The sequence below is a fragment of the Bicyclus anynana genome, chromosome 7, assembly GCF_947172395.1.
Source record: "Bicyclus anynana chromosome 7, ilBicAnyn1.1, whole genome shotgun sequence".
Taxonomy (NCBI): domain Eukaryota; kingdom Metazoa; phylum Arthropoda; class Insecta; order Lepidoptera; family Nymphalidae; genus Bicyclus; species Bicyclus anynana.
Window position 1 is genome coordinate 17,200,152 of NC_069089.1, and position 17,836 is coordinate 17,217,987.

General features: G+C 32.8%; 1 protein-coding gene across 2 annotated transcripts in view; it reads left to right on the plus strand.

The window, feature by feature from the left end:
• The window catches only part of LOC112045745 (elongation of very long chain fatty acids protein AAEL008004), a 58,635-nt gene that overhangs the window by 22,777 nt on the left and 18,022 nt on the right, over positions 1-17,836 (plus strand). The window contains exon 1 of one of the 2 annotated variants that reach the window (XM_052882454.1): positions 16,543-16,735. The exons of the other annotated variant lie outside the window; for it this stretch is intronic. The gene's annotated coding sequence lies outside the window, so the exon portion shown is untranslated. Of the gene's footprint in view, positions 1-16,542; positions 16,736-17,836 lie in introns of those variants that run through there. 2 annotated transcript variants of the gene reach the window in all.

Genomic DNA, 17,836 nt, shown 5'->3' on the forward strand with positions numbered 1-17,836 from the left:
TTTTGTTATATTACTAGAAAGGCAAGTATTATCTACAAGGTAAGTGTTGATAGATTTCGGAACAAGTAATTTTTATCTCAATAAATATTTACCGTAAGATTTATTAGAAAGACTCTAGGTAATCAAACGTACATGGCTATGATTAGAATCTAGCGGCTGTATCTGAAATTGATTAATGTTTATCACCTTTAAGGTCAAAGCTACATCAAGTATTTCACGGCATAGAAGAATTATATCTTTTCAAAGTGAAGGCTGTGACTCGACAACTTTTTGTTTCGGCCAATAAAACAGTTTTCTTCCAACTGTAGTAGCTGGAGAATTATAAGATTTTGATACTAAAGCTGTCGCAACATTATTGTAGATTGACTTACAAAATATAATATGGGAGTACTTGTAAAATGGTCTATGACAAAGTATTAGACATTACAAAATTTGCACGTTTCGGTATTATAACATGCATAAACCGTCAGAGGAATGGGTTTGTTAGTGGAATTTTCATTCGATCTCAATAAAACAAATGCTATACAATATGTTGCTTTAGGGTTCCTGGTCTAGGGGTAGGGGTAGTTTAATCTTGCTATGAAAGCAGCAAGAAATTCTGTCTTTTAGTTCTGGGCGGCGAAGATCAGATAAAAAGACTGGGATTTTTTTCCTACTCTTCTTAAATCAACAAATCCCATTTTTTTTTTGATACAAACACTATAATTATAGTTACCTATACTTTTTTGCTATAGTATTGTTTGCCTTTTATAATTATCTATCTAGTATATATTTCTTATTTACCTTTATCACGATCATTACGATATTTTTTTCCCGTCTAAAAGAAAACCCTTATGCTATTATTATTACGGAAAATAATAATTAATTCTTATTATGTTGAACATCTTTGATTACCACATCATTGGGTCTATATAAATAAACAGTCATGATATTACTATTATACAACCTTATAATGAGCATTAAAACGTTGTGTTATTTAATCAACGTTGTTCGAGTTATTTTTTATGTCAACTGTTACGCCTGAGTGGATATATCTACAATCAGGTATGCCAATTACATATATAAGCCTATTTTATCGGCCCCATTATAGGGCAAAGCGCTCTCCATATAGAAGAGGGCATATGGAGCTTCGAACCACGACCCCGCTTCAAGTTGGGTTCGCGAGAAATTTGAAAAACTGTGAATGTGTTTTCATCCAGTTTTTACTAATAGATAAATCATGAGGACAGTTAAGATATCCAATTTGTGAAAGTTCTGTGAAAATTGACAACTGTTAGAAGTGTAGAATAATACTAGCTAGGACTTTTCATTAAAAAAACTGCATAATCACTTTAATATTAACTGTGATATTTAGTGTAGAGTGTTAGTTTCGTACTACTCCATAACTGTATGAGGTTTCCAAAACTAATTTAACTTAGCGTTTTACTTGCCATAGAATTTTATCGTGAATATCAGACCTATTTATAAAATGACATCCAGCGTTATAGAAATCGATTAAGTTGCCGACTCACGCGAATGATTTACTAAGTGAACCTTCCGATTGAATGGTTATGAATGAACGACATTTTCTATTGGTATGAATGCTCCAGTTTTACCTACTACTTACATATATTATATTACTAGCAGATTCCAGCGTGTTCTTTCGTTTGGAAAATCCTTGGCTTTTAACCAAGTTGCACTTTGAGTCTCTTTCTACAAATGCTAATGAAAACTAAAAAATATATGGAAATTACATTTCTAACTGACAGGTTGATCATGTGACCTATCGATAATGAATTTCATACCCATATTTTTTTTTCGAAACATTAGCCTTTGTAGAAAGAGGCCTGACATTATATGCATTCCTTCTCCCCCACTCCCTCTTAAGTATGCCTACTTCACTCCTCATGAATCTGTTGTATGACATCTTAGAGATGTTGTAACATTCGTTTTCCGTTGTACTTGTCTCTCATTTTGGCTGGTGGGAAGCTTCTGCCGTGGCTAGTTACCACCCTACCGACAAAGACGTACCGCCAAGCGATTTAGCGTTCCGGTACAATGTCGTGTAGAAACCGAAAGGAGTGTAGCTACCTAACAAGTTAGACCTAATCCTAACAAGTTAGACCGTTTCCATCTTAGATTGCTTTATCACTTTCCATCAGGTGAGATTGTAGTCAAGGGCTAACTTGTAGAGATTAAAAAAAAGTGTACAAATGCTGCTTCAGCAAAACGAAAATCATTATTTAGTTAATGGCTTTAATGCTCAATCTCTAATAAAAATATTGTAACTAGTATCTCGTGGTTTAAAAAATTACAAATTTTCGAAATAATGCTAAATTACATGACGGTCTTACTAAATTAACGGGAAAACCGACATTAGCGTTTCGGTACAATGACGCTTTGCATGAGATTAAGTATGGGTTTAACAAACCAAAGTAACTTTTTCAGTTAATGCTTAATCTCAACAACAGGGCCATTGTCCGGTCCGTACAGTAACCTCAGTTAAAAAATAAAATAAAGTATATATTTTTAATAATACTTACACCGTTACTTGGATGATATCCTATGGCTTGCGATTAACTTTAATCATATCTGTTGGAAGGCGATGATGATATCTATCTTTAATGAAGCCTCCATAGCTCAATGGTAAAGGGAGACTAATCAACGAAAGCTCGTGGTTTGATCCCCGCCCGGTGGACTATTGTCGTATCGTCATAAAACATGATGTTGTTGGAGGGGATGGGAATATAGGTCATATACAAAATATATGACAAATATTCTTTAAAATAGATATATATATATTATATATTCATGTCTTGGGGCCTTAGCCAAGTGGCACGTCGATTCTCTTTCTACAAACGCTAACGCTTCGAAACTAATAAAATGTATGGGAATGATAGATCCGATCAACAATTTGATCACATGACCTGCCGATAATGTCATTCCAATATATTTTTTAATTTTCGACGAAGCGTTAGCGTTTGTAGAAAGAGATATTAGGCATCTTAGCTTTCTAGGCATTTTATAGGTTCTCGATCAAAGGCCTAATTGCTACCAAACGCTAGCTTACCTTTATGTGTAAACACCATATTTGTAGATAGGTGAACAGCGAAAAAGTTTCATGAAGTTCAGTTGTATTCTGCTATCTTTTTTCCGACATTCGGTTTTCTTAAGCAACTCTATATCATGTTGCGATCGATGACTAATCTACCAGCGGACTAGAATTAGAAGTTTATTTCATAACTAAATAAACGTATAAAGGAGAATAGTGTGAACACAGACAGATAAAGGCGTATCTAATGACCATAATCTTTTTAACATTAAAAAAAAAAAACATACATACAGCCGAACATAGACCCTTCTCTTTTTTGGAAGTCGGTTAAAAAATGGAACCGACTTCAGAGACGTATTGCAATTATTTTGATTTTAACACTAAATTACTGAACAGATTTTCATGAAACTGAAATGAGATCAATCTGGAAGTAAACTCTTTCAAACAAAAAAATATTTTTTTTAATTGTTTAATAAATGACTAATTTATGAGGTAAAAAACGTTTAAAAAAACATACGCGTCGAATTGAGAACCTCCTTTTTTGAAGTTGGTTAAAAATAGCTAACGGGAATGCAATCAATAAATAAATTCTCTGTGGTTTCAAAGTAGTCGTTTCTTGTAACATAAATCCGGTACCGAAATGAAGTGGCATGATATTTTAATCGTCTACTAATTACGTGGTACTTTACAATACTGTGGCATGCTGCAGATAAGTCAGTAATATGCTTATTGTGTACTGGGCCATTGTTTGTTTAATACACGGTCTTAGGGTCTGAATACAAATCTTCGATCCAACATTTAGGTACTTACTCGTAAATGATTCGCATCTTTCGCATGTTACTCGATATATCTACGTAAACTAATGCCATACGGTGCGGTGCGGTGGTGATATAAATTTTTTGATTGTAAAAAAGTATACGTCTTACTCTACTTTAGTCCCAGTGTTTTCTGGCTGTTATGGTAAAAATAACTCAAATTATCTTGAATTGTTCTGTGGTAAACCTATGGCTTTCCATCCTAGATTTGTATTTACACTTAATAAACATTTCTTTAGTTTTGTTCCTAAATTGTTCAGGTGGTTGAAGCATCAGACAACAGTAGTGCTTACTTAGGCATTGTGGTGTATGGCATAATTTTTAAATAAACGTTTTTTCATTCTTTCTTATTTTTACTAATAATTCTAAGGCGCTTCTATTGAATCCATTCAGTTTGTATGAATAATTAATGTATCGGAGGAATTATGTGTCAATAAGTCTCCGATAGTTTCTTGAATTGATATTCGCCTTCGTCGACGAAATTTTGTGTTTCCACTCTAGGGTGATGCACCTACTTCGAGAATGATATTTTCTTACATATAACCTTTTTTCATACTTTACATATTTTCTTTTTTTAAAATAGGTACTAACTAGCAGAACTCCATAGTTTAATCCGTATTCTCATTCCCGTGGGAATATGGAGATAAAATATACTTAATGTAATTTCCTGATAATGTAGCTTTCCATTAGTTCTCAAGAATGATTCAAATCAGTCCAGTAGTTTCAATGCCTATTCAATGCAAACAAACGAGCAGTCAAATTTTTACTCTTTATAATATTAGTATAGATTCTATGCACGTTAGAAGTAAGTAACTCTATGGGAAAAATACATCGTTGTCAATGAATCAATTAAGATAAATATAGTTTTATAATGTAGCTGTAGGTATTTTAAAAAAAAAAATGAAATTCATCATTATAATATAAGTAAATAAATACGTCAATAGGAAATAGTAGCAGACTTTTTATACTTAACGATTACTCAATAAGGATCATAGTAATTAGTCGGGTGGAAATGTATTATTATAATCAATCAATCAATCAATAAAATCAATCATTATTATATTTGTTTAAATAAAAAAGGTATTTTGTATGTTTAATAAAGTAATACCTATTATTAAGGGATACCTACTACGAATAATGACGGGTTACAATATTATAATTGTAATCATTGTAATTGAACATTTTCTTATTGCATTTTTTAGTAGGTATATTCAACGCATTTATTGTATACCAGCTAATGTAACTGTACAATTGCAAATAAATAAATTGAATTGAATTGAATTGCATATAGGGGGATACCACAAATGCGTGCTTGCAATTATTATTGTGTTTGAACATTATTTTCATTATTTTTTTAGTAGTTAGGTGTACAAGGTGCTCGGGAGTATTTGCCATAACTCTGAGGTTATATTCTTTACAAAAATTCACTTAAATATGTTCCTCTAAAATTAATATTTTCGGGGTACCTAAATAATACTTCTTTTGTAAATAGATCTTAAAATGTCTCCCTTAAATGCATACTTGTACAGTTCGGCTACTTTAGGGATTCGTCAACACCTTGAAGTTATGGTACCGCCTTCATACTGATCAGAAGGTAGCACATACGACGATATTTTTCATTTTTTAGTTTAGTATAAACATTTTTGTGATTTTGAAGTCGGTCGTATTTTTTATATCTTTTTTATTGTTTATTACTTTTGTAATGTTTGCGAGCGGTATTTTATTTAGCCTTTATGTTGGCTAAACCATAGTTTTACGAGAAGGAGAAAAGTTTGATCTTAAAAGCATTTGTTAACTAGACTAGTAGTTTAAATACTACACTCCTAAACTACAAGTTGGCATGATATAGGAGTGTAGTACCTATACCTAAACTGGCCAGCGTTCATTTTATATGACACTTGCTATATATTTATTTGACTACATAATTATAAATTATGATTACAAAAGCAAAAAATATGTTTTATATTCAATTATTTCAAGCAAAAAAATGTATAAAGCTTTTTTTTGTAGGTAAGTATAATTGTTTTTGCAAAGAGATCATTATAAATTAAACCAGTTACGGTATTGTATATCTGTATATGATTATTTTGTCATTAACCTTTTTGTTTGAACTTGTAGTTAGAAAAAGTTTTTTTTTTTTAACAAGTAGGTTTATTCGTTAAAAGAAGCTGTTTATAAATAAGTAACATAGTTCTTCATTATAATATGCCGAATATGATTTATTTAATTAGTGTAGTTATTGTGTAAATATTCTATTTCAGGAAGACAATTAGGTTTTAATGTAATTTCCAAAGCGTATGTGTGTGAAAATTAAAGACACGTCATCACAATCGAAACGCATTGAAACTTACAGTAAATTTTAGAGTTCTACAGGAAGCTGGATGTGACATTAAAACCCGTTTACCAAAACCGTTGTTCAGTGAACTGATCAGAGAGAGATGTAAACAAATTATAAACATCTAAATTGTTCAGTTTTACAACCATAAAGTTTTATTTCGTATTTGGCACTGTTTTTTGGAGACTACACTACTGAACCTATTTTGTGGAAATTCGATGGGATCAACCTATCTTTGGCACTTGAGAGTTCCCTTTTAATTAAGAAAGAAGAAATCTTTTCGCAAATAAATAAGTTTTATGGTAAAAAAACAATAAAAAAATCATCCTTCTGATATCAGTTAAAAATTAAACAATCCATATCCAATTTAACAATTTGACCTTACATAAATACCTACGCTTTTGTCCAATAAAAAAGCCTGTTCTCATAAACATTTCTTAATACACCAATACCAGTAATTCGATAAACCACTTTCTTACGCGAGCGTCCTTGTCGATACTCCAATACATAATTGTACTGGTACAGTCATCCACTGCGACGACATCTTTATAAGTAAAGCAGTACGAAGTTGTTACGACTTATGTGCTGGGTTGTACTAAGGCTACCTTCCCAAAGGCCATCGATCATGGCACGAAAGACATTGTTATGCTGTTTTAGACTGATATAATCACCTGGATGCCTTTGACACGAATTAACCGTTAATTTATTACGATGACTATAGACGTATTCAACCTTTAATAGATCGACTTTCGTATGAAAAGTCTGTTCGATGCACAGGGCACATCCTTTACTTGTCGGTGTTAAAAGTGCTTTTTGCTTATTATTAGAAGCAATAGAATATTTTTCATAATTATCAACCCATTTTAGCGATCCCAGAGCATTTAAACATAAAAAAGTAAAATAGCAGATACAAAAAAATACTTTACATTATGTATAAACATACATACATTTTCGATCTTCTAATATTCAAAATTAGAAATCATTCATATTTTACATTAAAAAGACTACATTATCAGCTAGTAATTTAATCTACATTTTATCCCCGTATTCCCACCGAAACAGTTACTACGCGAGTGAAACTCTTCGGCGTCTACTAGTACTACCATATATTATGAAATAAGACGAAATACGAGTAATATACTAGAATAGCTCGTTTAATTATATTAGAGAGATACATAGTAAATACCGAGAGATTACGATCTTTTTTTTGTAATTAGCCCTATAAAATAAATGAACTAAGAGCCTGTGATACCCAGACATGCTTCATTCTATGAAGGCTTTTAATTTGTCAGCCTATGCTGCTACCATAGGTAAGTAAAGTATAGTCAACTATTTTTACTTTAGTGACTTTGGAATATATCAGATTTCAACAGTCCAAGTACTTTTTTAACCGACTTCAAAAAAAGAACGAAGTTCTCAATTCGAGTGCATGTTTTTTTTTATTTTTATATTTTGCCAGTTGCCAGTCACTAGCTTCGTGACTACCATTAAATGCAACCACACTGTGAATGATCAAACTTTAAGATTCTTAAGCAAAATGTTGCCTGAAGTTAATGTGCAACTGTCCCGAAGAAATTAAAATGTAATTTATTATATCTATTATATATAGTAAATTATTATTATTATTAATTTAAAAGTTTTTTTTAGTAATTTACGAGATTCTTATTTTCGTTACTTTATTTTATTGTAATATTTGCATTAATACAACGGTGAGATATTGTTACTTTTAACAACATCTTTTTATGATAAAATGTAATGTTTCTTGCAAATAATTATCCTTATTCTGAAAATATCAAAAACAATACGTTTTATACTTGGACAATAATTGTAGATTCACTATCTTTGCAATGCTAGTTGTTATATACGAGCACATTCCATAATTAGCTGCCATATTTACCTACTAGCTGACGCCGCGCGGTTTTACTCGCGTGATTCCCGTGCCCGTAAGTATACGGGGATAGTATATAGCCTATAGCCTTCCTCGATAAGTGGGCTATCTAACACTGAAAAAATTTTTGAAATCGGACCAGCAGTTCCTGGGTCATTCCACGTCAAATCGACCAATAGTTGGACTCGACCCCTTTCGATTTGGATAAATTTTGGTCAGAAGTTTTCTTTTATCCTATAACGAAGTTCTGCCGAAGAAAAAAAATTAAAAATTTTTTTTTCAAAAGTTACGCAAAATCCAAAATTTCACTATTTTCCATATTTTTTAAATTTATGTTTTAAAAATCTCGAAAACTATTGCAATTAAAAAAATCGCTTATGGTAAACTTCAAAGGGGATACTTGGGGCTATTAAAAAAAAAAAATCCAAAAAAAAATTTTGAAAAATCTCCAAATTGTGAAATTTTGAATTTTTGAAAATTGTCAAAATTGACCGTCGACAATAAATTTTTGGCTCAAATTTTTTTGTGTACTACCTTGTACCAATCTTAAAAGATCCTGAAATTTTTGGAACTGTGTTTTTTGTTTTTTCAAAAATATAAATTTTTGAAATTTGTTAAAAAAAAATTTTTTCTTAAATTTTTTTTTTTTTAATCAGTTTGGCGAATCGCCTAATTTTGATATTTTGAACAGTTGAAATTTCATTTAGTGGCATAATGATGAGAAAAAAAACATTAATGACATTTTTTGGGATCATTTTCAAAATAAAACTCGTAAAAAAATGATAGTGACACCTGTATTATCATTTGATGTTAAAGTAGAAGAAGTGGTGACATCTGTGGCGTGACGTTTGAATCTTTACGTGTAAGATAAAGTTAACCTTTCTGATTTTTATTTCGAAGACAGTCATCATTCTAAGTAAGTGTCTAGAAATAACTCTTTCTTCAAATTCTAAACTTATAACAATTATCTTATCAAGTGTTTAATTTGAGGACATTATCTAGTTAAAATTTTAAGTGCAGAAAAAATAAGAGATTAGTGATAGAAAATAAAAAGTGTTCGATTGGATTATTTAAGAATGAAATAAATTTATTAATTGCAAAGATTTTTCTGACGAAGATCAGATTACTCTGAATTCTAAAAGTGGTACAGACGTTAGTTTTATTTGCTCTCAACATGACAAACAGTATCGTATCAAATATACTTCAAATCAAAAATCTTGTGCTGATCCCTTTAAACTTCATGACAGTATAGTTCGTAAATCTTTGAGACCAGTCAGTTTAAAATTGTTCGAACAGTGTAAGATAAAATCCCAGACATTTCTAAAATAATTTATTTTTCGGATGGTGCAGCATCTCAATATAAAAATCGGTACAATTTGCTGAACTTGCTGCATCATGAGGAAGATTTTCAAATACCAGCGGAATGGCATTATTTTGCAACTTCACATGGAAAAGGTCCAAGTGATGGTTTAGGCGGAACATTAAAACGGAAGGTTGACAGAGCCAACCTCCAATCTAAAGCTGACGACCAAATTCAAACACCTGATGAGCTATTCCAATGGGCAAAAGAAAATGTTCACAGAATCAATTGTGACTTTGTTTCAAATGAGCAGATTCAGCGTACTCAAAAAAAACTTAACCAGAGATTTAAAAATGCTCTGCCAGTACAAGGAATCCGAAATTGTCATGCCGCTATTCCCATTTCAAGTGATGTGATGAGAGTAAAAACCTCATCCTCATCTGAGGAAGGAAAGGATTTCCGGTTAAAAAATACAGATATCTACGAGTTCGTTGAAGAACCAGATAATAAAAGCAGGTAAAAATCTGAAATTTCTGTGTTAGTACTTTGTCTATTTTAAGTTTGGATTTAAAGATTTAAGTCATATTAACATTTTTCAGGTTAAGAAAAAGAAAAGGAGCAACAACAGTAACTGAAGAATTGAAGAAAAAAAAATTTTCGTAACAGAATGTCAAGTAAACTTACACGTAAAAAGCCCTATTAAATAAATTAATAACCAATAATAAACAAATATCATTAATGTTTTTTTTCTCATCATTATGCCATAAATGAAATTTCAACTGTTCAAAATATCAAAATTACGCGATTCGCCAAACTGATTAAAAAAAAAAAAATTAAGAAAAAAAATTTTTTTAACAAATTTCAAAAATTCATATTTTTGAAAAAACAAAAAACACAGTTCCAAAAATTTCAGGATCTTTTAAGATTGGTACAAGGTAGTACACAAAAAAATTTGAGCCAAAAATTTATTGTCGACGGTCAATTTTGACAATTTTCAAAAATTCAAAATTTCACAAATTGGAGATTTTTCAAAGTTTTTTTTTTGGAAATTTTTTTTTTAATAGCCCCAAGTATCCCCTTTGAAGTTTACCATAAGCGATTTTTTTAATTGCAATAGTTTTCGAGATTTTTAAAACATAAATTTAAAAAATATGGAAAATAGTGAAATTTTGGATTTTGCATAACTTTTGAAAAAAAAATTTTTAATTTTTTTTCTTCGGCAGAACTTCGTTATAGGATAAAAGAAACCTTCTGACCAAAATTTATCCAAATCGAAAGGGGTCGAGTCCAACTATTGGTCGATTTGACGTGGAATGACCCTCCTAAGATTAGCGCGTTCAATCAAACAAATCTTCAGCTTTATAATATTAGTATAGATAGTAGGAACATAGACTGGCAAACATTCAGCCTACATAAAATAAGGTAAGTGTGGCTATCGCATGCTTCTAACATGATGGTTATCAATTTATCAACATTTTAGTTGACGCAACTAAGTTTACGGTTCTCTGCATACATTAGGCGCTATTAGGTTTTTTATTCGCATATTGAAATAGCGAAGGAATAACGTTATTTCATACGGTATTTTAACCAGTTTATGTCACAGAAGGTTATGAGGCCAGACTGATGGACATTTTGCATTAATTTCGTTTTCTTTCAGAAACTCTGTCCCCAATCGTTAATTATAAAATATTTAACAACCCGACTACGTAAAAAGGGGTCTAAAAAGAACGATATAAGAAAATGTTTCAGATCGAAATAGAGAAATTCATAGGTACAAAAATGCTCATGGTAGAGCCTTGGTCACATAGTATATAATATTTTTTGACGTAACGCTTGCATCCGGAACCACTCGACCTGTAGCTAGTTAATACAGCAGCTAAGGTCGTATACCAATCAATACTAACCTGACATAATGATGACCATCAAATTCCTCTTGACCATCACAAAAATATTTAAAAATCCGCCAAGTCACGCATCATAAGTACAATAATTGCACACTACAATTGTAAGGTATTGAAATGCGTCGACATTGACCTACCGCACCTCGGTGTAATGCCGATGTGCGTTAATTGCGTAACGCAAGTCAAGTGACTCATGAATATCTTACGAATTTAATAGCCCATGCTACATGGTTGGCTAGGCCGTCATATTTTTAAACCATACTCCAAGAAAGTCACACAGCGGGCGATGGAACGAGCAATGTTAGGAGTATCTCTGCGTGATCGAATCAGAAATGAGGAGATCCGCAGAAGAACCAAAGTCACCGACATAGCTCAACGAGTTGCGAAGCTGAAGTGGCAATGGGCGGGGCACATAGTTCGAAGAGCCGATGGACGTTGGCGTCCCAAAGTGCTGGAATGGCGACCCCGCACCAGACGACGACATCAAGCGAGTCTCAGGGATTCGCTGGATGCAGGTGGCTCAGTATCGTGATGTTTGGAAGTCCCTACAAAAGGCCTATGTCCTGCAGTGGACGTCCATCGGCTGATATGATGATGATGATGACTCCAAGAAAGAGTTTGTTGTTTATTGAATGGAAGCAGGAGTTGCATGGCAGAAGTTACGATTTTTGAGCATAAACCAGGGGCGTAGCTATCAATGTATCAGCCGTATCAATAATACAAGGCCCTGGGCTACAAAGCCCCCTCCCCCCTGCTACTAATATAACAGGGTGCAATATCACCAGCTCCCAAACTCCGGGCTCCTGCAGCTCTAGGCTCAATGTTTCATAGACCTAAGCAAAGCAAGTTAATTGTAACGAAACCCCTTACCCTTGCTATTGAGTCTTGCATTGCACTAATTGGTCACATTTGTGCAAGCTCCCTAACAATGGACATTTCCACCATAGTTACTAAACACTACCGTTTAAGTGTTCGTGAATGCGCATTGAAAACTGACACTTACGTCTTAGGCTGTTGATATCAATTTTGTGTGAAGCGCTTTGAAATAGTTTTTTTATACGTTGGTTAACGTGTGAATAATAATTATGAATTGAGCTGTTGTCAATTATGCGTTATGTACCAATAGTACGGAATAATGAGCCAGTCAAACAAGCTGTCACTGACTTCCACATATAGGGAAAAGTTGTTAAATCCGAGTGTTTGTATGTGTTTTTACCTAGGTAGGGAGATGGGTATCAATTTATCGATGGCAGGTGGCTTGGTTTTTGCCGACTCTTCCAACAATTATTTATCTGAAACAATTATATTCACAAAAAACAACACAATAGACACAAAATCCTAACAGATTATATTATGCCAAAACTTTCCTTATGAACCTCTATTCTTGCTTATTTCGAACCTTTCTGTCTTTTGGTAAATACCACATGGAAATCTGTTCAGTAGCCTTTTTTGCGAACAGACGGACAGATGCGGCAGAGGACTTTATAATAAATATGTATAGATAGATACTCGTTGATTATGGTTTATACCTACTTGGACGGTTGAGGGTCAGGAAAATTTAAACCCTCTACTTCACAAATCCATAGTGCTCCAATTTCCATAGCTGTTTATTGTACTTTCATGACGTGGTATTAAGTATAATAGGCTTATGAAAAATTTTCAGCTTTTATAAAATTAAAAAAAAATTTGTCTACCACAATTCTTGCTTGAATAGAACGCATTATATATTTTTGTCCCCAAATGATCAAACAGACAAATTGCAGACATAAGTAGTAAGTATTAAGGAACGCAAAATTGTCAACAATATTAAAAGGCAACGTTTATCTAAGTGATGTCCTAATTTTGTGTCCATGTTGTTTTACGCCAAAACAAATGTAGATGTTTAAACAATTGTCCTTGTGTTGGTAGTGCAAACCTTTGTTCAAAGTTGTTTGCAGCCGAAACCATTTAAAAATACGGATGCCATTTTACAGCATCTAATTTAGGAAACTTTTATTAGTAATTTTAATAACTTAGGATTATAATACGGAAAAAAACCACCTCCACCCACCAGGTGGACTGACGACATCAAGCACCATCCAGCGAATCCCTACGACTGTAGGGATTCGCTGGATGCAGGCGGCTCAGTATCGTGATATCTGGAAGTCCCTACAAAAGGCCTATGTCCTGCAGTGGACGTCCATCGGCTGATATAATGATGATGATGATGATAACACGGAAACGTCTTCGAAATATCAATAGTTAGAATAAAACTGAATTATCTTTTATAGCTTCAATCGGAAACTTCGTTCACTCGGATTCAATATTTTGTTTAAGTAGATCATCATCAATAACAACCCATATTCGGCTCACTGCTGAGCTCGAGTCTCCCTTCAGAATGGTAGGGGTTAGGCCAATAGTCCACCACGCAGGCTCAATGCGTATTGGCAGACTTCACACACGCAGAGAATTAAGAAAATTTTCTGATAGGCAGGTTTCCTCACGATGTTTTCCTTGACCGTTTGAGACACGTGATATTTAATTTCTTAAAATGCACACAACTAAACAGTTGGAAGTCCATGCCCCGGAATCTACGCCCTTTGGAATCGGAGGCAGAGGTCATATTCACTGGGCTATCACAACTAAAGGCGTTAATGATAAATAATGATTGGGACCGACTAAATGTGTTCTTTGATGTATCTAGGTACTTACTAGGGTGTATCACCACTCACCACCAACTCCAGGCTGGGAACTTTTACTCAGACTTTCTTGAAACAATCTAAACTAATATTATAAAGCTAAAAAGTTTTTGTTTGTTTAATTGAACGCGCTAATCTCAGGAACTACTGGTCCGGTTTCAAAAATTCTTTCAGTGTTAGATAGCCCATTTATCGAGGAAGGCTATAGGCTATATATTATCTCCATATACCTACAGGAACGGGAACCACACGAGTAAAACCGCGCGGCGTCAGCTAGTGCTAATATTTCGTAACCCGTTCCAGTGGCGCTGAATTATCTTTAAAGCTATATATATCTCGTGAGGATAAATAGACAAAATTTCAACCAACGGCGGCTTAGCAGTCCCAGTCTCTTTAGACCCAACGCAATGTAAGAATTTTTCCAGCGCGGCGGCAGCGTAATTGGGTGACTTTCGTCTTTTTACAAGATTTTTGTATTCTCGAGATACGTCGATTGATCGCATATAGGGCCACGGACCCACTTGAGCCCAGAACCTCACTAATTTATCTGGCATTAATCTAAAAAAAAATATGAAATTACTGTATTTTAAAAAATATTTCGCGTGCCAGAAGCATTACGTCAGGTATAACACTTAAAGAGTTAATAATATTATCCACAAATATGTGGTTTTCATTATGTCCATTAAAATATTAAAATGGTGATCTTCCATTTATTATTCTAAGATTATGATAATGCAGAGTAAACATACCTCCATCCTTATTGTACTTACGTAAACAGTACAGTACTTGATTAGAGGTTAGGAAACAAAAAACCTTAATAATATGATAATAAGCTTAGGCAGAAGATTTCGTAAAATAAAAAAAATATGAATTTAAATGAATATTTCGATATATGAAATAGTAAAAACTACCTAAATAATAAATTAAAACTTGAAAAATAACAAGTATACCGACCCAACTAAGTGTAAAATTAAAATTAGCACCGCGGTTTCATCCCCTTAAACCCCGTTCAGATTAGAATCAGTTTTAAAATGTACGAATTTGGACTATGATCTTCCATCTTAATCCATGTTATGTTTTTTTGTGGTTAGAAATGGTGTAAATAATCCGATGTTTATTATAAACTAGCTGACGCCGCGCGGTTTCACTCGCGTGGTTCCCGTTTCCTTATGAATACGGGGATAATATATAGCCTATAGCCTTCCTGGATAAATGGGCTATCTAACACTAAATGATTTTTTAAAATCAGACAGAGATTTTGGAGATTAGTGCGTTCAAGCAAACAAACAAACTCTTCAACTTAAGTATATTACTGTGTTATTACGTGTACTAAATAATATAAACTTTAAATATGTATAAAAATTAACTTCAAATTGAAAAAAATATGACATTTAAATCCTTAATAGATAATTGATCGGTCCGCATATTCTATTTTACGTTCAAGTCATGCCAAATATATTGCCATTGTTTGTAGTCTACACATATATAGGTTTTATGAAGTCCTTGGATAGATGCTAATAAGTTTCCTTATCTAAATTTAATGCAAGCTGAATTTTATTTCCAATAATGAACAACATATCGATCATTAAGTCGACTTACGTACACAAAAACATAGTTAGCATAATCCCGAAAAAGTTTCTTTTCGTCAGGGTCACTTATCTCCGTTAAATGGTTTTATTCAAATACCAAAAAATATTAGAATTTAATAAAAAAAAGGCTGTCCCAATGCGGATTTTCAGACTTCACACACGTAGAGAATTAAGAAAATTCTCTGGTATGCAGGTTTCCTCACGATGTTTTTCCTTCACCGTTTGAGACATGTGATATTTAATTTAATTTATTTCTTAAAACGCACACAACTGAAAAGTTGGAGGTGCATGCATCAATGCAAGAACGTACCTACCTATTATTATTATCATCTGTGCCTGCGAGTGATTGGATAAATGAGTTTCGTCGGCAAGTGGCATTTCTGTTGTGTTTGACGTACCTTTATATTACACACACAAAGGCTTATGTTGTGATCTTATCTATTACAAGCCGAAACCCCGCGGTTTCACCCATCAATCTCGTTTCCGTAACAATACAAGGATGATAGCCTGTGACACTCACTAATAATGGCTTTCTAATAGATTTTCAAAATCAGTTGAGAAGATCCAGAGATTACCGCAAACTTTCTTTATATACTCTTTAAACTACACCCAAAAATCTAACCGTTTTGGGAATAGCTAAATGACTATAACAATTTCACCAAACTCCTTTGATTTTCATTAACAAATTTTAAGAAATGGATCAATTACGAACGTTTTATACAGAATCGATTAAAGTTTATTACTCTGGCTTTAATTTTAATATCATAACCTTCTGAAAAAATAAGAGCGTCTGTCGCAATATACTAACGACTCATTAGATAAATGGCTGGAATCTTGCGGCGTTGCATAAAAGAGAAAGCAATTTAAGTCGCGGGAATCTGAAGGATAATTACCTGATTTCACAATAAACTAATTTACTTGAATTAACTTTAATATCAATATATTTTTTTGAATGCCAGTTTCCGAATGTCGGTCGCCGTGGCAATGTCTGTTCCGATTGAGATTCCAATGTCTTGACACGTTCGACGTCCTTGACATAGCAAAAACCTTGATACTCTTCATTGTGTGAACGTGACTGTTACCTTTTTATTTGTATAACTCATTTTAGAAATACAAGTGTTTTATTTACTTTAGTTTTGTGTATGATACAACTTTCTTTTCAAATATAGTGTTACATTATATCAAAAAGTATTCGTAGGTAAGTGTTACCCTAATATTGTCGAAGGAAAATTTAGTAACTCCTATAAAATTTCCTTATTAGAAATTCCACATAAGAGTTTCTTATAATGTTAACAATTGATTTATGTCGTCCAGTTTTTGAGAACATAATGAAGATATAACTTACATGGTTCACTTTCCTTAAATGGAATACGTAGGCATTTTATAAAGAACACTTTAATTTGAGCAAATATTAATTTGCTAAATTAAGGGAAACCTTATTCTTGTTGGAACCGATCAAACGTTCTTGTCAAATTTGACTTTTTCATTAAGCAATGTTTGACAAACGCTTCAAAGATTAAGCCGCAAATTATTATTATTAGTTTGACAGTTTGTTGAAAGTAATTCTAAGCCTCTTTCAAGTTTTTGTGACAGTTAACTGTAAGTAAAGTCTGTCTGTGTGGACTTAAAGTTATTTTAATATCTTAAAGGAACTTGGTCGTTTGCCTGTTACCTATTTCCGGTACCAATCTTTCTGAAATGAGAAAGGGCAGATTCTTTCCTGGAAACTTATATAGGATGTTTTTTACTGATTTTTACCCGACTGCGGCGAAGACAAAAGAATATATATATAAGTTTTGAAAGTCTATGTATGTATGTAGACCACGACTCTACTTTGGCTAATTTTGTACCTTAGCAGTTCTTGATTTCTATCTGAATTATGTTTTTGTTTCGTCCCTTATAGACCTTTTATTCACGTAGTTTTTAAAGTTTTTAAACTTTATTTCTTATAAACAAGTAGGTACGTACGCTTTTGTATTACGCGCTTAGTAATTACTTTATTCTTATTATGTGTAACTTCTAGTTTAACACCTAAATAGATACTTAATGTAATTTTTGTTATTCTAAATACATATTTAAAAGTTAAAAAATATTGCAATGTGTGGTAGGTATTTTTCATAATTTGTAGGTAGGTATATTTTTTTCTGAAATTTATTTGCTATAATTATACTTTTAAAGATTTAACTTATTATATATTATGATTTATTGTTTTTTTAATTACAGATGTTATCGTAAAACAATCATAATAAAACTCATCATTTTATTCTTTTTATTTTTACGGGATAGGTACTTTACCTTT